The sequence below is a fragment of the Xenopus laevis genome, chromosome 6S (genome assembly GCF_017654675.1).
Source record: "Xenopus laevis strain J_2021 chromosome 6S, Xenopus_laevis_v10.1, whole genome shotgun sequence".
NCBI lineage: Eukaryota > Metazoa > Chordata > Amphibia > Anura > Pipidae > Xenopus > Xenopus laevis.
Window position 1 is genome coordinate 29363018 of NC_054382.1, and position 24218 is coordinate 29387235.

A 24218-nucleotide genomic window follows, 5' to 3' on the forward strand; every position below is an offset into this window, starting at 1 on the left:
ATAATTATATCTTAGTTGGGATCAAGTACAAGCTACTGTTTTATTATTACAGAGAAAAAGGAAATCATTTTTAAAAATTTGGATTATTTGGATAAAATGGAGTCTATGGGAGACAGCCATTCCGTAATTCGGAGCTTTCTGGATATCGGGTTTCCGGATAAGGGATCCTATACCTGTATCAGCTACTGGGGAGCAGGGGGAAGTCTGACATTCCTCCAACTTATAGTGCAGCAGTAAAGATATGATGGGATCAAGTCACAAGACTGAGGGCACTTGGGAATGTAAGAAAATGGATTGCCCGCTGTGATAATTCAAAATAAAACTAAATAAAATCAGTTTGGTGTATTTCAGCACAGGATTCTGCATGAGGAGCACTATTTGCGAAAAATATTTCCCCGTGGCGTTCTGTCTTTACGGCTCCAGTAATACATGGTCAGTGATAATTGGTGACAGCTGAAAAACATTTGAAAATTTAACAATTGTACATTTGAACACTCAAGCAGGACCTTTTCTGGTGGTATGTCATGTATATAATTTTTTTTGCTCCAATAACCTACACAATTTTATTTGACCTTATGAAGATTTTAATTGTTAACTGTACCTTTGGAATTTCTTCAGGGAGGCCAAGTCTTGGTTTACCGGGTCCCCGCCCTGGCCCTTTAAATATAACAGATAATTTATTGGAGAATCCAGGGGTCGCCCAGAAAGTGCTCCAAATGTGGGCACAGTGCTGTATCTATGGAAAGACACACAATGTAACATCTTACGGCTACTCATAAAAACACTGCGTCTTTTCTCTAGTAAGAGATCTCTATTAATGTTTATAAACATCAAGCATATGGAACCATGTGTAGAAAGCCAGCATGAAATGTAATTTATCAAATTCCCCAAAGTAAATGAGGCAGTTTACAAGGCAAGGCATTAGTATTTCAGCCAAATCTAGGATGAAATCAACAGGGAGGGTGATGAATTGACATAAGAGAAGTGTACAGAAACTTGTATGAGAATTTTGGAAAGGCAATTAATATGTATTAAATACTTATTGTGCATTGTGGTATGCAACACATCGAATTGAATAATATTGTGCAATGATTTATGATCCTCTGTGATATTTGCAAGGGGTCGGTATTGTCACATTATTTGGCACTGCTTGGTTTAAAATAGTTAACATGGTAGATCATCACTTCATACTAATGCTTTTTTGTAAGAGATAATGCATTCCTCATAATAATAAGTTCTTGTATACTTATGGGGATATGAGCAATAAAGTACAGTATGTCTGAATAATGCCTCTATTTCTCCATTAGCTGCTTTTAAGAACTGCTCTAAACACGAGAAACTCATGCAATGTCTATCCAGGTTGCTTAAAGTACACCAGTCTGTAAAGGTTGTCTGATTTCTACTCCCCTATTATAGATTTTTATTTTAATTGGACAAGGAAAACCCTTTATGGGGAAAATAAAATGTTACTATAAATTCCAATAGAACTGTATATGCACTTTGGCACTGCCCCAACATTGGACCCTCACAGAGCTAAACCCATAGGTATAATGATGTTGCCTTCTGTGGCAGAACAACTAACATTAAGCTGGGACAGAGCATTGGTGGAAACAAATTTGTAAACCTTGGCACCCTTATAACCTCTATTTTTGATAACAATGAACCATTTTACCTCCACTTAATCGGTGAATACCAATGTGGGAGTCATTGTTCATGTTTAAACAAATCCACTTTAAGTTCGCTCTCAATCAATATATTCAAGTAAGAGGGCCCCTCCACACTTAATAATACCCTGTTTACTGTACCTGGACTTGAAAAGGTTCAAATGTGTTTATTGGATGTGTTGGGCCATACAAAACTTTCTCTTTCTCTGGTACAAAAGTTCCTTTAAGAGAGAAAATGAAAACATAAATTAAAACAGCTCAAAAGCTCCCTGAATGCATACTCTTAATTTCAGTAATTAATTTTCCACTCAAAGTCGTTTATCCTACTGTACGATCTCATTTACTGAACTTTTATTTGCCCTGTGCGAGTGTTGTTACATAAACAAAAAGGTATAAATAGTCACTTTCAAATATATTTATAGGATAAAGTAATCTATCACTTGTATATATAATTTCAGCTTGCTGATTGCAGCTCAGTCAGTCAGGAGCCAGAAGGAAATTCTCAAGCTCTAGACGTGGTAATGCCAAGTATCAGAATCCCAGGCTTCACAAATGGCTGGTGTTTGTGTTTCTGTAAATTGATTAGCTCTTGCATGAGTAATCATATAACTGCACAGAAGTCTTGCATTACATTGCAACTTAATAGCACGTAATTATCCTATGTGCTACTTTTAACAGGGCAAAATTAAAATTCTTTTATTAAATATTAAGCTGCCAAAAGAATGTTGCTATGCTAGGCAATTTATTGCTCTGGAGAGTTTAACAGTATACTATAAAATTGCTAAGCATTGAATTTCTTTCAAGAGGTATTTAAGATGTTTAACTATCGTCCAGTAAATTAGCAAAGGATTATATAACAGGAGACATCATGCACTACGGATTACTTAGAAATTGTTTTATATGGTATAATATTTCTTGGTTGAGTTGAAACTAAAGATATACAAATAAGAGATTTTTTTTTAACAAGGGTTCAAACTGTGGTTGTAATATTGTGTGAAATTAAAATTAATTATTTAAAAAAAAAATAATAATAACTGGGGTAACATTAAGGGGCCGATTCACTAACTTCGAGTGAAGTATTAGAAGTAAAAAAACTTCGAATTTCAAAGTGTTTTTTGGGCTACTTCGACCATTGAATGGGCTACTTCGACCCTTGACTTCGACTACGACTTCGAATCGAAGGATTCGAACTAAAAATCGTTCGACTATTCGACCATCGAACTATTTGCGGTAAAATCCTTCGACTTCGATATTCTAATTCGAGATTTTAATTCCCAGTCGAATATCGAGGGATATTTAACCCTCGATACTCGACCCTTGGTGAATCGGTCCCTTAGCCTATACTGCAAGAGAGAAGTAATTGAATAAGAGGGAATCCGAGTGTGCTTTCTCCTCTAACATGCAAAACATATTTAGTAGACACAAATAAATAAAAAATAAACTCATAAACATGTATATTTAGTTAAATATTGTAGAATATAAGCTAATTGTAAGTATTTGCCTTTAAATATATATGTTTTCCCCTTTTAACGGCCTATTACCTTTTAATCAAATGGCTGTTAATAGCAGCATGTATCTCTTCCAAAAAATCCACAGCAGAGGCAATTTTGGCACTATTTGTACAATTACAGCTGAAATACAATGTGTGCCTTGGCTGTAATTGCAAATTGGATTCCAGATGGAGTATAATAAATTTCATATACTAGGTGGTCAGTTTCAACACATTTTTGGTTGGTTTTGTAAATGGGTAAATAAAAGGGTTCTTATTTATTATTTTACTCAGATGTCAAGGCTGGGAGCGATAATATTCCATAATCAATGCACACATTTAGCCAAAGACAGGCTGAGGAACTGGACTCCTTAACCACTTTCCCATTTTTAATTCCATAAAATTATTTATATCTGTAGCTGCATAAGACCTGTTTCAGTTTCTAGAAACTTGTTCTAGCTGAACGGTAAAAAGTTTGTGAGACTGTAGGTTTGAAGTCATCACTACTTTGTGTGAAATTTCTTTGTCTAATCAGAACAAGTAAGGTTCTTTAGTCAAACTCTGATATACTGTAACAAAATGCAGTCCTAAATCCTAAATATTTACATTTTAGGGAATAAAAAATTAAACTCTGGTGGTTAAGAAGTACCGTACTTGTTCTTTGGCTAAATATGTGAATTTATTATAGAATATAATTGGACCCAGCCTTGACATAGTCTAAGTAAAATAAATAAGAACCCACTTAATGATGTTCTGCTTATATTGTCCTTTTCCAGCCTTGCTATTTCAAGTCCTGCTATTCTGCGTGGGCCAGAATAGTCCAATTGTGCACTAGTCAAGTGACCATGTGTCATACTATGAAGGCATCATAATGCCTGAATATACCTTTAAATAATATAAGCACATGTCTGTCTCCTACATGAACTATTTTGTCTTATAAGGAATTGTTGCAAAGCTATAGTCTTTAGCAGTTATCCTCAACCAGTGGCTTATGAGCAACATGTTGCTCACCAACCCCATGGATGTTACTCCCAGTGGCCTCAAAGCAGGTGCTTATTTTTGAATTTCTGGCTTGGAAGTTTTGGTTGCATAAAAACATGAGAACCTCTTGTAGGCTTTCAGTAAGGGCTACCAATAGCCAATCATAAACCATATTTGGCACCCCAGGATTTTTTTTTCATGCTTGTGTTGCCCCTCAACTTTTTCTACATTTGAATGTGGCTCAAGGTTGGGGACCCCTGGTCTATAGAGTTATAGGAGCAAATTCACTAACCTGCGGAGTTGCGCTAGCGCAGGCTTAGCGGCACTTTGCCAGGGCGGCGCTAATTCACTAAAATCCAAAGTTGCGCTCAGGGAGGCGAATGGTAGCGAAGTTGTGCTAGCGTTAATTCGTCAAGCAAAGTTAAGTTACGCTAGCAATGCCTAATTTGCATACGGCGCCAAGTTAAAGTACAATGGACGTATATGTAGCAGTATGTACATTACACAACACAAGACTGGGAAAGCTTCATTAAATAAAATAGAGTTGATATTTTGCCATATACATGTGCCCACTGTATATTTTAGGTGCCATGTGTTCTTTCTGCCTATCACCCCTAAATAAGGAAAGGCGCCAGCGTTTTTTGGGACTTAGAAAAAATTTTAACTTGTTTTAGGCAATCCCTATCTACTCTATTGCACTTCGTCTGGTCTGAGGTGGCGAAGGCAAGTCTGGCGCAAGAGGTAATGTTCAGTAAAATGTGCAAGTTAGTGAATTAGCATAGTTATGTTGTCCCTTCAACATAGCGCAACTTCGCCTGGCGTAAGGGTGCGACGTAGCACTAGAGTAGGTCCACTTTGCTAGCAAATTTACGCCAGCGCCTGTTAGTAAATCGGTGAAGTACCGAAATGACATCACGCTGGTGAATTTGCGCTAGCCGATTCGGGATTTCATGAATTTTCCCCATAGTCTAGCTCAACTCGCAGAATGGGGCTTCTCTCCTTTTGGGCAATGTGCAGCAAGCCACCTCAAATACAGTACACAGGGATTTCCAACTCCGTCAGCATGTGCTCTGTATGACCATGACCAAGCTAAATAAGGTGACATACAGGATTTTTATCTTGCTATCTCTTTGCCTCTCCTTACTGCCTCAGTTGGAGTAGCATGATGGGGTTACTTTATATTCAGGTAATCTGGTTTTCTTGTTTTGTCTGACCGCAATAATAGTGAAGAAATAATCAGATTTAGAATAATCCCATTCTTGTCTTTTGAGCAACAGTAATTATAAGCAAAGTGGTCTTTTTGCATTTAAGATTTAAGGATGTGAGGATGTCCTAATTGTGTGTGGGGGGGGGGGGGGCTGCAGATACCCTTCCCTTGATTTGAGCAAGGGGTAACTTGTACTACTGCATGAACAATATATATATTACTTACCAAAGATCCTGTCCCAAATTATAAGAGTACCGCCATAGTTGGAATCAATGCAATATGGATTTCTGCCTGTAATATTAACATTGACACTTGATAAAATAATAATATAGCATGCATGCAGAAAACAAGGGAAAGTTGTGCTCACCACTATTTTTTAAAACCAATAGGCGGGGGTGCAATGAGGGTGTGACCACAAAATACATATAGTCAACTACAAGAGGTCCTCTGCACTCAACCCATTATCAATATATTTAAGACAGAGACATTTTGTGCATACTGCTACTAAAAAATGCCTTACCCTTTAAACACAGGGATTGTTTGTCCATATATTGCAATATATTTAAGCTGGCCAACTACGTCAAAGTCATCGTTAATGCTTAACCTATTTAACTGTTATAGTAGAAAGCAGGCAATGATGTGCCTTGTTGGTGTACAGTCTGTCTTTATTCTAGACAGGCATCAAATAGAACACAAAAGAGCATTAGGAATAATGGTGTGCCCTAGAGCATACAGGGACATTTTTACAGATGGATTAAAGTTCTCTTTAGTTTAAGAGAAGGTTGAGCCAGGAGGCCCTTTAAGAAATATAATCTAACACTTAACTGGGCTTTCAAGCAAGTGTAGTAGCAGACAGTATGAGAAGTATGTTAAGTGCGTTCTCGTAGAAGCCTTGTGCAAGTTACCATGCAATGAAAATTGTTACAATTACTGAACTAATTAATCAATGTCAAATGGAATAGGTGAGTTTTAGTAAATATTATCTTTTAGGATCAGTATACCCCTAGCAATTAGGGTTGGGACGTACTGTTCTCATTCTGTTCGGGATACATTCTTACTGTGTTTATAATATAGAAATATATAATATCAGAAATGCCTTTTAGAGTTATTAAAATAAATAATCCTTAAAACAAATGCATCTATAGCTAAGGTCAGATGGCAAAGTGTCATTTAGGGGGACTTTGTTTTAATGACTTTTAGGGGCAGATTTACATAGGGTCGAATATCGAGGGTTAATTAACCCTCGCTATTCGACTGCCGAATGTAAATCCTTCAACTTCGAATATCGAAGTCGAAGGATTTACCGCAAATAAATAGAAATAGAAATAATAGAAAAATCTATAATAGAAAATAATAGAAAATCCTTCGAATCGAAAGGATTTTAATCCATCGATCGAACGATTTTTCTTCGACCTAAAAATTGTTATAAAGCCTATGGGGACCTTCCTAACATGGCACCTCTGTAGGTTTTAGGTGGTGAACTAGGGGGTCGATTTTTTTTTTAAAGAGACAGTAGGTCAAAGTAGCCAATTCGATGGTTGAAGTAGCCAACCATCGAAATTTGAAGTTTTTTTTCTTCTATTCATTCACTCGAGCTAAGTAAATGGGCCCCTTAAATAGAGTCAGCTTATTGTCTATGATAGGTTGTAGGTTTCTCTAAAGTTCCACTATCTGCTGTATGACTGCTGCCTAGTCTATAAAGTCATTTTTGCTGCTACATTTACAGGAATCTAAACTGCAAACTTCTGCTGTAGGATGGACCTTATATAGAAGTATGAAGGTATGCCTTCAAATGCAGGACTAGCATTGTCAGTGCATAGTAAGCGCCTGTGGTATACATTGAAGGGTATAGAGTGCACACATTATTTTCCCTCTTGTTCTCTTTATTAATTCATAGTGATGATTGGCTTAAGGCAATGTTTCACTGAACCGCAAACCATCACTATCACGTCATGCTTCAGTATTTAGTATCCAGAGTGCTTGGCACCTGGGGTTTTCCTGATAAGGGATCTTTATTAGTTATGGGTGAATAAGTTTGCTAGGCATGAATTTGTGTCGAATTTCCGCGTTTCGCCGGCAGCAAAAAATTGTCGTGGGTCAAAACTATTTTGACACCCGTTGATTTCAATTTGTTTCACTTATTTTTTGCCGTTTTGTGAATTTTGCTGTAAATTTGCAAATTTTTTGGCGAAGCAAAACGGCACAGATTCACCCATCACTAATCTTTATGTAACTTGGATTTCCATGCCTTTTGTCTACTAAAAATACTTTAAACATGTAAGAAAGCCAATTGGATTGTTTTGCCAACAATATGGTTTCATAGGGCATAGTTGGGGTCAAGTACAAGGTGCTGTTTTATTATTACAGAGAAAAAAGAAATCACTTTTAAAAATTAGAATTACTTGCTTAAAATGGAAAATGGGTTTCCAAATAAGGGATCCCTTACCTGTACAATGCTATTGTGTTTAACTGTAGTAGAAACAGTATACTTTTTATATTTTATTTTTTACCTAAGTACGTTCTATTGAACATAATTAAAAAAAAATAAAGCGACATTCATTTTGTCAACATGCCTTTAATATCACAGACAAGGGTAAAACATGAAACAGGTGGTGTTGACTTGACTAGTGTGGATGTTAGTAGGGTGCATAACAGTCTCATCTTAATTACTGGGCATACCTGAGACCTTATATTTCTGGGCAATCAGAATTAGCAGCTGCTCAGTTTGTATGTCTTCGTTTTCAAATTATTGCTTCTGAAATGTTCTCACTAGCCTCTTTGCTGCTGCGCCAGAACTGACAAAGGCACACTTCTAGATATTTAAAACTTGTAGTCCTTAAAGGAGAAGGAAAGCTACCAAGGAAAGTTTATTGCCAACAGATTAGGCACAACAGTGCAAGCTAGAATGCTATTCTTATTCTTTAGAATGCTTTTCCATACCTGAGTAAACAGCTTCAGACACTATCTCTGTTTGTTTAGGATAGCAGCTGCCATATTAGCTTGCTGTGACATCACTTCCTGCCTAAGTCTCTCCTGCTCGCTCATAGCTCTGAGCTCAGATTACAGCAGGGATGGGAGGAGGGAGGGGGACAGGAGCAAACTGAGCATGCTCAAGCCCAAGCCCTGGATGTTTAAGCTGAAAACAGGAAGTCTGATACAGAAGCCCATGTGTACACAATAGAAGAAATTAAATGTGATGTTTCTTTTGACAGAGGACTCTGAGCAGAATTACTTTGAGGGTTTACTAGTGTATTCATATAGATGAATTACTTAGCTTACTTAGTTTTAACCTTTTCTTCTCCTTTAAATAAAAAAGCACCTCTTAGCATATCCATGAAGTTGCCCTAATGTTTGTCAGATTTTCTTAAAGAAAAAGCTAGCAGACATACAGAATGTGTCAATAGGTACAAAAACCCTATTCAGGATAGTGTTTACTTTGTTAAAAATGTAAATTATAGCAGTAGCAGGTTGTCAGCTGGAATTTATGCTAATTATGGTTATGGATGCAAGTGAATGGTCATGGTGATTAGCATGTAAGCCAGATGGTATTGGGATCAACTCAGTCAGCAGCAGCTGACCTTATAATATGTCTCATTCAAGGTCTCAGCTCTCACTGAATTTGTGGTTCTGTTTTTTGCAGAATGATCACTCCAAATTAAAAAACTTTGTTCACTAAAATGCTATTCCCAAAGAAATTACACATTACACCTTGCAATGAATTCGTTTGTACCAGTTCTGTCTGCTCTGATGAATTGTAGGAAGTGCCTTGCAAGATGTGAAGTTGAGGGTACTACACATGCAAGGGAGCCCTAGTATTAGCACCTACTTTAAGGATGTGGTACTTGCAGTGTTGCCTTAGTGTGCTGAATCTGATTGACTTGCATATAGTAAATGACACACTCATTTTGTTATTGACCCCATGCATATTGGATGACTTTATTAAGGCCCTTACACATAGGCAAGTTGGATCTCATCTGCATTTAATGATTCAGCAAGGTGTCATGGGTACAGACAACACATGAAAAAAATGGGCTCCTGTGTGAATAAATACCCATGTGTAGAAGCCCCAGTAAATCCATCCTTTGCTTTTCACTCATTTATACCTGCATTGGTAAACCATATGTTGGGCACCTGCTATTTTGTGGTCACCGGCTATTATTCCAGAATTTTGAGGGAAAAAACTGCATTGTGTTTCGCACATTGCTCTTGCATTTGTACATGTCAGTAGGGGTAACAGTCAGTAGGGGTTATTTACATAGAAGTGCTCCCTTTCATACTTATTTAAGTGGATGGCTTTGGTCTGCACCTCACACTGCATAAATAGTAAGTAAAAGGCCGGCTGAAGCCTGCACCCATCGGCACTCCTAAACTTGTGCTTCTAATGACTCCCTGTCTCCTGATAGTGCTGACAAAGGTAGACACGAATGTATTCATAGATGGGACATAGGTCTCTACCATACGTTCAGAAACCTGTAGCAATTTAACTATGTGCAGGGCTAAGATGCAAAAAAAGTACATTGCTCTGCACAAATTAAATGCCCCCCTTGAGTAATATAAAAGTTACACAGTTTTATTGTTTTCCCAGGTAGATAAATTAATGTCACAATTAAAAAGAAATTATTTAAAAAATATTTAAAATAAATAAATAAAATAACACCAGACTAAAACCAAAAGTAATATCCTATAGACCTGGCACAAGCCATCAATGGGACAAATTCAGGCAGCAAAGAATTTCTGGCATATCATTTAGTCTAAAATGCTGTGTAAAAGGTGGTGACATTCAATTTACACTGAGCTTTTTTCATGCTATCACCTCTTTTTATGCAGAATTTCACACTTATTCTCTATAAATCTAGAGAAAAATCTATAAATCTATTCTCTATATTCTCTATAAATCATTACACAACTTTATAATTGCATACTTTTACATGGCTTTTTATGACATTAAATTGGCTGCGTTTGGTGTATTTGTATGTAGTAATGGGCTAATTTATTCAACAGGCATGGATTTGCGGCAAATTTCTGCACTTTGCACCCTGCAAATGTTTTTGCGAAACTGCTGCGAAAATTCACAGTGGAAAAATAAGCTGCAACAAAAAATATTTGTCGCCCATCAAAATTGTTGTTCAATTCAAAATTTTTTGCGCGGCAAAATCCTTTCGATGCCCATTGACTTTAACGCATTTGGACAAAAGAGTCGATCGTATAAAAAATTTTTTTGCAATTTTGCTAATTTTTCCAGAGTTTTGCAATTTTTTTGGCGAAGCGGGATTGATTTGCCCATCACTATTTGTATGTCTTTTTTGGACATGTTTATATCAATATGGCTCTATGATTAAGTGATACAAATAATATTGATTGATGTAAATAGGGGGAATTTAAATAGGGGGAATTAGCTGGGGTGTATTGTTGCATTGATGCTGAAATAAAAACCATAATTGAACATCTGTAGCCTTTTGTATTCATTTTCATTGTATATTATTATATTGATGGAGAATTCAATGGAGCACCTTCTAAACTTTCCATGGCCACAGAGGGTGTGTAATGAAGGAGTCCACTGGAGCCCACCTCCATTCTTTGCTATCCCTTGGGACTGTTTTCATTAGCCACTATTGAATAAATCAATTAGTAGCTACCAACACTACTACAGGTATGGTATCCCTTATCTGGAAATAAAACAATACCTTAGTCTTGATTATAACTAAGCTGCTTGAATCCATATTGGTGGAAAAACAATCCTATTGGTTTAATGTTTAAATCATGCAGACTTAAGGCATGGGGATTCTTATAATGGAAACATCTCTCATTTGGAAAACCGCAGGGCCCCATAATTCTGGATAATAGATTCTATAGCATTACAACTATTGAAACAGCATCAGAACAGACTATTTGAAGCTACTTTTGTTCTTTTAAAAACATTTAACTGCTAAAACCATTGCTGCATTTGTCCTATGTACTCTGGTGAGTTTAATCCAGTTAGCATCTTTACTCCCAACTTCTGGCTTCTGTTTGATGCATTTACAACCATAGGCAGGGAAATGACTTTCCATTGTATCATTGTAACTTAATTCTTCTGCATCTATTTATCTGTCTTTACCTACTATACAGTATGTTAGTAGGATATAGTGCATGCAGTATGACATACAGTAGTATGCTCTTTTACAATATATTTTAGTTTGTGCAAGCAGATGGTACGTTGCATAATGTGCAATTGAGTTTTTATTTTTTATTTAACAGTTCTGTGGCAAAGTTAGCAAAATGAGGATCATTTATTTGCAGCACACTGAGGGCACCATTCATTTCTCTGGAACAGAAGGCACCCTGGGACCTTAACTGCTGTCTACTACAAACAGCATTAGAAACCCTTTGCAAAAATGGGGTGCACCCCTCAAAGATTATGTGCAGCGTTTATTAAAAGGGCCCCGTATCCAGTTCAGTGCAGTATTTTATACAGTATTAGATTTTAGCCATAACATTGTTTGAACAAATGGTTTCTTTGCTTTATGGGGCAACAACACAAATGTGATCATATTTTGTATTGCAACTAGTTTCAGTGTTTTATGTTCACATAGACCTTTGATTCCGGTATTTTTTATTTGTTCTGACATAAATATTGAGCTAGTTAAGCAATAAAAAGCACAGCACTGCACACAAGAACTGTTGTGTTAAATTTAAGACGCCATGTCAAAATATTTACACAGATGGCGTTTGTGGTCGTATTTTCTATGTAAAGTCTCTACAGGGATTCTGGGTAGCAGAAGAACAAGTGGGATTAATGGCTATTTCCCCAGTTTTACACACTGTAATGCTTCGGATATCCTGATTTATACCATGCCAACTGTTTTTCTATCTGATGAGGCAGTTTTCTACTTCAGTAAGCATGTAGTATAGAGGTAGCCAAATTTCTACAGTATACACCAAAATGAAAATATTTTAAGATAGGAAATAAAACAAGTTAAAGCAGTCAGTCATCTTATAATAATAGCTAACTCCAGAGGGGGGGAAGCTACAAGCAGCTTGCAATCAGTGAATTGTACGCTCCAGTTTAACATTTTTATTTTATGAATAGCATATGTGTAACATGGTATAGCGCGGGTGATAATACCTTTAGTAGCAATGGACAAATGAACCCTTTAGAGCACACACCACCGTTACAAGGATTTGTTGAGCACTCAGAATGGAATAAACTGGAGGTCCACAGGGTCTTGCAGATAAACTCTGCATCAGTTTTATTGACAGTCAGTACAGCTTCTCCCGTTCTAAGCGCATATAGTTTCCAATATATTATCAATAGTAAAACAGTACAAGGATTTCCGGGGCCTCTCCTGGTGCCTTCCTTCCGGATACTCTTCCATCAGAACAGATAGATCAAATGGCTCCCACGTTAGAATAATGTTTGTATTAACAGATGCCTTCTATACGGCAACAGAAACTTTTAGGCCTAGCTCCCTATGCATCTGATCCCTGACCCAATTTATCAGTTTCTCTTTTAAAAAAATATATACCCAACACCAACACACACACTGAAATGCTAATGCCAACAACTCTACCAGGGTAGAGTATTATATAGACTAAAATGAGATTGGATGGCTAGTGTACTGTACCATGCAAGGGATTAGAGGTTTTTAGAGTTGAGGGATTTTAGACGCTATTACTGACATCGTTCAACTCTGATGATCTCCCTTCCAGTTCAACCAATAGGGAGTAGGAAACAGATTTATACAGGTAAAGAAAATATATAGGCATCCCACATTCAAAAAAGTACCCTGCCATAGTACTTACCTACATACCAGCCAGATAAGTCGTTGATAAATAGTTGATAAGTAAATACAGGTTAAACCAATGTTTTTAATGGCATACATTAAATGTGGTTGTCTTATAGTCATGTCAGTATTTTTCAAGTATTTCTGACATAGTGATATCTCCCAAAAGATTTCTGACATAGTGCTTTCTCTATTAATACCCCCTGCCAGCTCTGCTGTGTGAGTCCCACAGGTATGGGATCTATTATCTGGAAGTTATCCAGAAAGCTCCAAATTATGGAATGGCCATCTCCCATAGACTCCATTTTAACCAAATAATCCAAATTTTGCATTTTTGGATTTTTTTTTTCTATAATAATAATACAACAGTAGCTTGTACTTGATCCAAACTAAGATATAATTAATCCTTATTGGAAGCAAACCCAGCATATTGAGTATATTTAATGTTGACATGATTTTCTTGTAGACTTGAGGTACAAAGATTCAAATTACAGAAAGATCCATTATCCAGAAAACCCCAGGTCCCAAGCATTCTGGATAACAGGTCCCATACCTGTACTATAAATATTTTCATATCACTTCCCAGGGCGCTTGAGAGTTAGAATTTATGAATAGTTGGGAGGCTTCGGATTTGCACTAGAGTCACACTAAAGTAAAGGAGTGATAGCTGTTGGGGTATCCCCCTACACCCACTGGCTGTATAGTGTCTGCTGCAGGACCATGGAAACAAATGAAAGTCACAATATTGATATATTGACGCCGGCATCTATTTTGGTGTCCGTTTTTGGCGAAAATGCACTGACTGCAAATGTATTCGCCGACAGCGAATCACGCAAATTCTAGCCTGGCGAATAAGTTCGCCCATCACCAATACAAGTTCTACCTACAACAACCTGGTCCATATGGTGACAAATTAATGTGCACTAATATGTGTTTTTTTTTTCTTTGTTGTTTCGTTTGTTTATTCCAAACATGATAAGCCAATCTTAACAAATGTTGAAGAAAAAACATGACATAGAAGCAACATCCCCTTCATACAGGAGATTTTACATTTTGTTTTGCTTTCTCATTTGCCATAACATTAGATGTTACAAAACTGTAGCACTGATGTATTGGATACTTTAAGGAATATCATGATATTTACTGCATTTGTAAAATGTCAGATAAGAGTAGAAATTAAAGTGGTATGAATAATTAGTATTTTACAAATAGGGGCCTATTTATCATAAAATGTGAAGTAAAACATTATTGGTGATGTTGCCCATACCAACCATTTAACAATTAGGCTTCAACTCTTTTTACACAGTATGATAAATAGACCCCTCAATGTAATCATTATATAAATGCAAATTCATAATAAAATATTATCTGATAAGAATTTGAACACAATATTTATTAAAAATAATTGAATTATCTTGAAATATTATATTGGAAAAACGTATAATCATAATGCAGTATAATCATTTTTTTTTATAAATAAATTAAACATATTCTACTATCAATGTATACAGAGTTACAAGATACAGACATATGTTACATGAAATAGAAAAGGGGTTTGATACTATACAGATTTAACAAAAGAATGTTATCTAATTGAGACCAACTGGTCTCATTGTTTCTTATAAACTTAGCAATATATTCAGTAAAAGAACTAAAAATGAACAGATGGTTCTCTTTAAAGAAGTCAGACAAAGATTTTTCATACACAATAAATCAGTTCCTAGCGGATTTCCAAGACAGTGCCCGAGGCAAAGACTTAAGGTATGATTTTTAAGCATTGCTTACCTCAGTGTGGATCAAAAATTGGTAAAGGAGGGTGAATTGAATGTGGACAGCAAACACTGAAGGGGGGATACAAAATGCCATTGGCCAGTAGAACATCCAAAAAGAAAATAATTTTACAATGTAATATCCATAAAGGTGTTCAAAACTAAATGAAAAATAAAAGTTAGTATTCACAGCAAAAGGTGTTAAATAAGCAATTTCATTGTGGGTTTCAGTAATGTAACAGAGCAATATTTTAGTCTCTCTGGGGGGTTTTTGAGCTAAAACTCACAAATAGTGATGAGCAAATTTTTTGCCACGCATGGGTTCGCTGTGAATTTTGCCATCTGTGAACTTTTTTGGCGAAACTGCGTCAAAAAAGTACCCAAGAAAAGATTGTCAGTGAGACAAAAAAGTCACCATAAGAAAAAATGGACTTTAATGCATTTGCACAAAAAAGTCACCGAGACAAAAAGTCCCATAGACAACAACAACAAAAATATCGCCAAGAGAAAAACACCCGTTGACTTCAAGGCTTTTTGCTAATTTTTGGCACAGGTTCGCAAATTTTTAGGCAAAGCAAAAACAGGACATATTCACTCATCACTATCCCAAATTCAAATTAGAGTTTTCAAAATTCCACTTTTTAGAGAATTAAGTGAAAAAAACTCCTAGGCAAAATGTAAGCAATTTTTCAAGCTTTTCACGCTTCATTTTTTTGTTTAGTTGAGTAGAATATGAATTCATTGCATTTATGGTTTTTATTCATCAAGTTTTTCCATAAATAAGTACACATTATTCAAGTTTAGCACATTTTCAAGTTTATTCAGCAAAAATGTAAAAAAAAAATTAATTTTGCTAAATATTGTAACTGTAAATCTCCTTTATAATCCAAAGGTGACAGGAACGCTTGAAACAAAATCTCTTGTATTAAGTCCTCATTACAAAGAACAGTAGTGATCTAAACATGTTATCTCTGCCCATTGGAAACATGCACAAAAACAGACACATCTGGAATCAATCTCTAGTAACTACAGATCTATAGTTGCACACAGTAACCATGTGTTTTGGGCACTACCCTTTAAATATGTCAGGTCACTAATCAGTTCTTCAGTCTGTCTGTAGTGATGGGTGAATTTGGGGCGTTTCGCTTTGCCAAAAAATTAGCGAATTTCCTGTGAAATTTGCGAAACTGCGAAAAATTTGCATTTTTGACTCCGGCATCCGTTTTTGACGCCAGTGTCCGTTTTTTTGACACCAGCGAATTTTCGCTGCAGTTTCGCGAATCGTGGGAATTTGTGGGAAATATATACAGTATTTAAATAAATATAATTTTTTTTTCTCTCTACAGGGGATGCTGGGACCTGTAGCTCAGCAAATGATGGGGTGCCAAAGGTTGCCTATTAATGACCAACCCAGAACCTGGGGCTTTCCGGATAACAAATCTTTCTGTAATTTGGATCTTCATACCTTACGTCTACTAGAACATTATTAACATTTAGGGGCCGATTCACTAAGGGTTGAATATCGAGGGTTAATTAACCCTCGATATTCGACTTGGAATTAAAATGCTTCGACTTCGAATATCGAAGTCGAAGGATTTAGCGCAGATAGTTCAATCGAACGATCGAAGGATAATTCCTTCGATCGAACGATAAAATCCTTTGAATCGAACGATAAAATCCTTTGAATCGAACGATTCGAAGGATTTTAATCCAACGATTGAAGGAATATCCTTCAATCAAAAAAAGTTAGCCAAGCCTATGGGGATTTTCCCCATAGGCTAACATTGACTTCGGTAGCTTTTAGAAGGCGAACTAGGGGGTCGAAGTTTTTTTTAAAGAGACAGTACTTCGACTATCGAATGGTCGAATAGTCAAACGATTTTTAGTTCGAAGTATTTTACCTTCGAATTCTTCACTCGAAGTTAGTGAATCGGCCCCTAAATAAATCCAATAGGCTGGTTCTGTTTCCAATAAGGATCAATTATATCTTAGCTGTTCAAGGATACTGTAATACAGGTATGGGATCTGTTATCCGGAAACCTGTTATCTAGAAAGATCCGAATTACAAGAAAGCCATCTCCCATAGACTCCATTTTATGCAAATAATTCAGATTTTTAAAACTGAATTCCTTTTTGTCTGCAATATTAAAACAATGCCTTGTACTTGATCCAAACTAAACTATACATGATCCTTATTGGAAGCAAAACCAACTTGTTGGGTTTAAAGGGGTTGTTCACCTTCAAGTTAACTTTTAGGGGCATATTTATCAAGGGTCGAATTTAGAGTTTATGGGAGTTTATAAAAATTCCCATAAACTCAATATGAAAAAAAAAAACAACCAAAATGTATTAAACATTTATTAAAAATGTATTTTAAAAATCTATTTTTTTTTTAGTTTGGGTGAATAGGATCGACCTGCAAACTCCAATTGGATTTTCAATTGTCAAAAGTCCACCTAACTACTCCACATTGATTGTAGGGGGTCCCCATAGGCTAAAAAACCAAATTGGCAGGTTTTAGATGGCGAATAATCAAATTTGAATTCTTAAAGGGACAGTACATGATAAATTTCAAAATTCGAATTTCAATTTTTTTTTTAAATTGAATCAAACTTGGACTATTCCCTAGTCGAATTACGCTAAAATAAACTCAAAATTCAAATTTTAAAATTTGAATTTTCAATTCGACCCTTGATAAATCTGCCCCTTAGTATGATGTAGTGAGTGATATTCTGAGACAATCTGAATTTTTTTTTCCGTTTTTTATTATTTGTAGTTTCTGAGTTATTTAGCTTTTTATTCAGCAGCTCTCCAGTTTGCAATTTTAGCAATTTGGTTGCTAGGGTCCAAATGAGCTTAGCAACCATGCACTGATTTGAATAAGAGACTGGGATAAAGATAGGGGAGGACTTGAATAGAACGATGAGTAATAAAAAGTAGCAATAACAATAAATGTATCGTTTTACAGAGCATTTGGTTTTAGATGGGGTCAGTCAGAAGAATCCAAAGAAGAAAGAAAATAACTAAAAAAACTATAAAAAAAATAAATAATGACTAACAATTGAAAAGTTGCCATTCTATAACATACTAAAACGTCATTTCAAGGTGAACCACCCCTATAATTCACGTTTAAATAGTTTTTTTAGTAGACCTAAGGGACAAAGGTCCAAATTACAGAAAAATCCCTTATTCCGAAACCCCACGTCCAGAGCATGCCTGTATAGTGAAAGTAAACACTCTCTTTAAAGTATGTACAATATGAATACAAATGTATGTGGAATATTTTATGTCACCGGCCTTTTGGTATCATAGGAACTGGAGAGAGTTGTGACTTTGAATATATACTGTATATGGTTCACATATGTCTGTACTTCTGTAATACAGAATGCCAGGTGCCTCCAGGATAATGGTTGCTGCACACCATCAAACCTCAATAGGAAAGGTACTTACACCAGCAAAGGAAGTTATATTTCAAAAGATTTCCTTTGTCTTGCAAATCAAAGTGTGTCTGGGAATATCCTTTCTCATCATTATACATATTCACTGAGATCTCCTTGTAGAAAATTCTTGTTCTGCAGGTTTAAGAATATATGGTGTAAAACAGTATTGTTAAGACATTTTGTATGGAGGTGCCTGTAGAGCAGAGGGTTTTAACCAAGGTTAAAGTGTTTCCAGGTGTAAAGTGTCAAAACAGATATTACCATAAACTATAGGCACGGTTTCCCTGTTTACTTTTTAACCTAAGATGAAATAAATATTTTATATATAGATTTGGGTATGTGCAGATGAACCCATAGTGAGGTTTCAGATCCATTATGCACACTCTGGGTCAAGATACATGAATCCTCTGGGGAAAACAAATTGCTTGTGTAATATTTTACATGGAGCTAAAATGCTACTAATGGTCTACAGGTGCAACGTAACCTGCGATCATTGGTAACATTTGGCCACTTTAAAACGACTTTATGCTTTGCTACCTCTGCATCCAATTTACGTGGTTTGCGAGGGATCTATTACTGGTTTCAGGTGTTTTTATAAAACGATTGAAATTCAATACAATGTGCCACCGCAGGAGAACGGCTACAAATCAAAATGCATTAAGATTTCATTTTCAAATTCCTCGATTAGCTAATTATATTGGCTCCCACAGTTGAAATCTGCTTGTGTTTTATCAGTCATATATTTTCTTTTATATTTGGCATTGTTTGATTTATGGTTACGGAAGTGGCTCACAAATCAACCCCATGGGCTCAGCAGTCAGATATAACCAATGATACAGATAATTCGAATTGCCACAAAGTATGTGGAGTTGGAATACTGACTGATTCTTTTGGCTATATAGTATATATTAGTTGAGACTTTTCTAAAGATGCTGTCGAGAACAACTGAACTGAGGCTAATATTTGAATCTAATCAAAATAATTATAAAATAATATATATGTTTATGATGTTTAGTGACAGGCAAATTTATTCGCCAGGCGGTAGTTCGATGGCGTAAATTTTTTTTTAAAAAAAAAAAAACGACGCCAGCCTCAAAAACGGATGCCAGCATCAAAAACGAGACGCCGGCGCCGTTTCATGAATTTTTCGCCGTTTAGCGAATTTCGCTGGAATTTTTCACGAAACGCAAATTCATCCATCACTAATGATGGTAAAAAAACTGGGGCAACTAGGAACAAAGCATTACAAACTTTGGGAAGACAGTGACTTAGAAATGATCAGTTCTGCAGCTTAAAGATTTATCTTCTGTAGCCCGTTTGTTATGGTGCTTTTAAAACAGGAAATGAGGATATAAAGTACATTTGTTTTTGGTTATAGTAACAAAATGGGATCCTAAAACACTCATTTACTCTTGTTAGGAGTAAACATATGCTGTACATCAGGATACATAGGAGAAGTGACTGTTCCATTATGCCAGTAGGATGGGAAGAGAAACAAATCCTTTGAAACTGTTTGCTGGTACAGGTATAGGATCTGTAATCCAAAAACTGGTTATCCAGAAAGCTCTGAATTATGGAAAATCATCTCCCATACACTCTGTTTTAATCAAACAATTCAACATTTTAAAATCTACTCGTTTCTCTGTAATAATAAAACAGTTCCTTGTATTAAAATATAATGAATCCGTATTGGAGGCAAAACCAGATTTGAGTTAATTGTGGGAAAGATTTATAAAGGTTTGAATGGTATTCAAACTCAAATTTGAATTTGAATGTGAGATTTATCACACCATGACCCTGGAAACAGTCCTAATTCGACTATTCTCCACTGTAAACCTGCCAAGTTCATGTAGAAGTCAATGGCAGAGGTCCCTTGAACTATTTGAAGATGTTAATAGTGATGAGCCAAATCTTTGCTAAGTTTCACTTAGAAAATAACGCCCATATAAACTGCAATGGGAGAAAAAGAATGTTGTGCGTCGAAAAAAAAAATTGAAGCGCAATTGAAGCGCAAGAGACAAGTTTTTTTTCTGAAAAAAACTGGATTCTAATTCATTTCTAATTCAATTCGAATTTGATTCGAGTTTTCGAGTCAGGACTATCGAATTTTAGACATTCACACTTTTTCATAAATAAAATACCATTCAAATTGTGAATAAAATGGAATTTATTAGAGTTTAAAAAAAATTCACATTACCCTAAAATACAACCCCCTGCATGTTTAAATGATTTGTTAGCAGACAACCAAAGGTCTGGATAGTAGGCTTCATACAAATACCTCTGATCTGGTAAGTGCAACGTGATTTGTTGTTTACCAAAACAACAATGAGCTAGTTCAGTGCCATAAACAGGACTAAATATGCAGAAAAGTATATTTATGTGCACACAGTGCCCTCATACTCACAGTCTCTTGATGTGGGAAAACAAAACTCAGGATAAAGCCCAACCTGTGAGCCTTACAGCCCTGTAATAATTAATACATATAGGGGGTTATGTAATAATAGGCACTACGTTTGCCCAGGAACAGTAAACCATAGCAACCAATCAGAAGGTAGCATTTACTGGTCAGCTGCTTAAAAGCAAACATCTTATTGGTTGCAATGGGTTACTGCTCCTGGTCAAACTTAGTGCTTTTTTTACATAAGGGGGCATAGGCATTTATGTGCCTATTTGAACTGTACTTTGGTGTGTTCTGTCAGAATATCATGGTTATGCACCACCAATATTGTAAATGAGATTAGTTTATTACTAGAAATAAAATGAGCCTATAATATAAAAGCTTCACTAATAACCTGTAATATATTCATAAAAACAGCAAGTGAAATTATTGTGTCACATCACTTATGTAACATATAGCCAAAGATATACTCTGGACTTTTAGGGGCATATTTATTAAGGGTCGAATTTTGAATTGAAAAAAACATCGAAATTCGAATTCAAAAAGACCAACCGAAATTAAGTCGAAGTTTTTTTGGGTCAAATAGGTCAGTTTTCAATCGAATAGGTCCGTAATCGGTTGAATGTGAATCATTCGAAATGAAGAAATAGCGCATTTGATTCAAAGTTTTTCCCCAAAAAAACGTTGATTTTTCATAGTCCACCAATTTACTCCAAATAGGCTCTAGGAGGTCCCCCATAGGCTAAAACAGCAATTCTGCAGGTTTTAGATGGCTAATGGTGGAAGTCGAATTTTTAAAGAGACAGTACATGATAAATTTCGATATTCAAATTTTTAAATTTTTTTCAAATTCAAATTGAATTTGGACTATTCTCTAGTCGAAGTACACAAAAAATAGCTTGAAATTTTCATTCGAAAATTCACCTCGACCTTTGATATATCCGCCCCTTAATAACCTTTACCTTTTCAGCAATTTGTTTAATTCAAGTCCCCTTTCTTCTACTTACCTATTACTGTGGTAAACATAAAATATTATGTGTCCTTTTCTTTCTTTGTCTTTTTCTGAAGAAGCAAGATTTAGGGGCCCATATACTTAGCTCAAGTGAAGGAAGAGAAGAAAAAATACTTCGAATTTCGAATGGTCGAATATGGCTACTTCGACCATCGAATAGGCTACTTCGACCTTCGACTACGACTTTGAATCGAGCGATTCGAACTAAAAATCGTTCGACTATTCGACCATTCGATAGTCGAAGTACTGTCTCTTTAAAAAATACTTTGACCCCTAGTTCGCCACCTAAAACCTACCGAGGCCGAAGATCCCCATAGGCTTCCTAACAATTTTCTGATCGAAGGAATATCCTTTGATCGATGGATTAAAATCCTTAGAATCATTTGATTCGAAGGATCTAATCGTTCGATTGTTCCTTCGATCGTTCCATCGTAGGAATAGCGCTAAATCTTTCAACTTCGATATTCGAAGTCGCAGGATTTACATTCGGCAGTCGAATATCGAGGGTTAATTAACCCTCGATATTCGACCCTGTGTAAATCTGCCCCTTAGTGATGGGTGCAAATATAGGGGAGCATGTTGCATTGTGGGGGAAAACGCATGGTACTTTTGCCCCCTTTTGTAACTAAGCTATATAATGTGCATTTTTTTGAACATCTTGAGCAATAAATACAGTGCAAGGAGTCAATGTGATGATCTGATTTGCCTTTTGTTTGTTTGTTTCCATTTTTAACTTTGCCACCTGTACAAAGTTAAAGATATAGAGGGAAAAAGTCAATTTTCTGCAAATACAATACTGACTTTTTGGGACACACAGATGGTTATAGCATGTATCACTTTCAACAGTCTGAACTATTATAAAACGTGAAAATGTTTTTCATTCCAGAAGCTTTATTAATTTTCCATTCCCTTCCAACTGATGCACAGACTTTCCCAGTTGTAGTACTGCATTTTCACGATGTGCTCATGCTTTCCCTTACACCTTTGCCCATATGTGAAAATAACCTGCTTCACGGCTGTCTGTTCACTTGGAGCATTTTGAGTTTTACACCGCATATTTTTATTTTAGCCTTACAACTGGTTCCAGCTTACTTGCCGATCACACTTCTGCTGCCAAATCAAAAGCGGGCAACATTTAGATCAAAATTACACGTTTCCATAGACAAATTCAATATTAAAACTTCTGGTAGACTGGTCAACATCTTCATACAGTATTGGGGTTATGTAATAAAAGGCAGTAACCCGTAACAACCAATCAGCAGGTAGCATTTACTAGTCACCTGTTTAAATGCAAGAATCTTATTGGCTGTCATGGGTTACTGCTCCTGGACAAACTTAGTGCCTTATATTACATATGGGGGTATTTATGTCTTATTCACACAAGGGTGCCCTATTTATGTAAAATGTATCCCTGAATTAACTCCAAACACTTTCTTCCTGCCAAGTCATATAGGTGCTAAACCATTTAACTATTGTCTTTCATTTTAACAACCTCCTTCCTTAAAGGGTCTTCTTGGTAGAATTTAGGGCACATCAAAAGGAAGCCATGTTGGATGTAGACATGTCATATAATATATATTTCAAAACAAGGATATTTATTTCATTTGTATAGCTTTTTAGCAATCCTGGGATGCAATATCTGCAAGGCAGAGATGCCAAGATATGAAGTAGGCAATTCAAGCAAATGTCACAACTCATTACATATCATTATACTAAATTTATTTATTTTCCCATTCCTCTCAACAATGTCAAGCAGTGCTCTGAAGCGCTGACATTTCTGGACAAATATTTTCAATCTAAATAGCTATGTAATAACTAAAGATAATCTGGTGAGACATTCTTGCCTTGAAAGAAGAGTTGTTTTAGCTAAGAATTCAAAGAAAAATGACTTGGCAACAGCTGTTCCTGTCATGTTTCAGCTATGGGTTTCTAGCTATCTGAAAATGCTCTGTGAAAATGCAATGTATACTTTATGATTAATATCTCCACAAAACCTAAAATGCTCCCAGTGCTTCATTGGGAAACTTGGTTTTAACTACATTCATTCTTTTTTGTCTGAAAAATGCAAAGCAAGCAGTGACGTTTTTACAAATATTCTGTCTACAAGCGATGACTTTGCAAGGGTTGTTTATGAGTTGAATATATTTTGTTCATTCATTGTCAGAGCAGTCACAAAGCTTTTGAAATATTGTTGGACGTTGAAGTATAGGCACAAGCAAGGATGTTAAGAAAAGGAAAGAATTTATCTCAAGCTGTTTTAATGTGTGTGTTGAAACACACAACTTTGTATGTTGTAAGATCAGGAAGCAGTGTTTGGAAGCAGACATTCCCCTTTCAGCAGGGTTGTCATTGATTTATCAAAGGTCAAATTGGGGATTCCTGAATGTTTCCTGCCATTTACCACTTCAAATTTTATCTCCTTCAAGGCTGTGAAGAATTATAGAAGAGAAGTGATTCATGAAGTTGCAAAAATAAAAGAACAAGCATTGCTTTAA

At 36.0% G+C, this 24218-nt stretch overlaps 1 pseudogene; it reads right to left on the reverse strand.

Annotated features, from left to right (window-relative positions):
- Positions 1-411: 411 nt before the first annotated feature.
- Positions 412-24218, reverse strand: part of LOC121395265 — an 80337-nt pseudogene continuing 56530 nt past the window's right edge.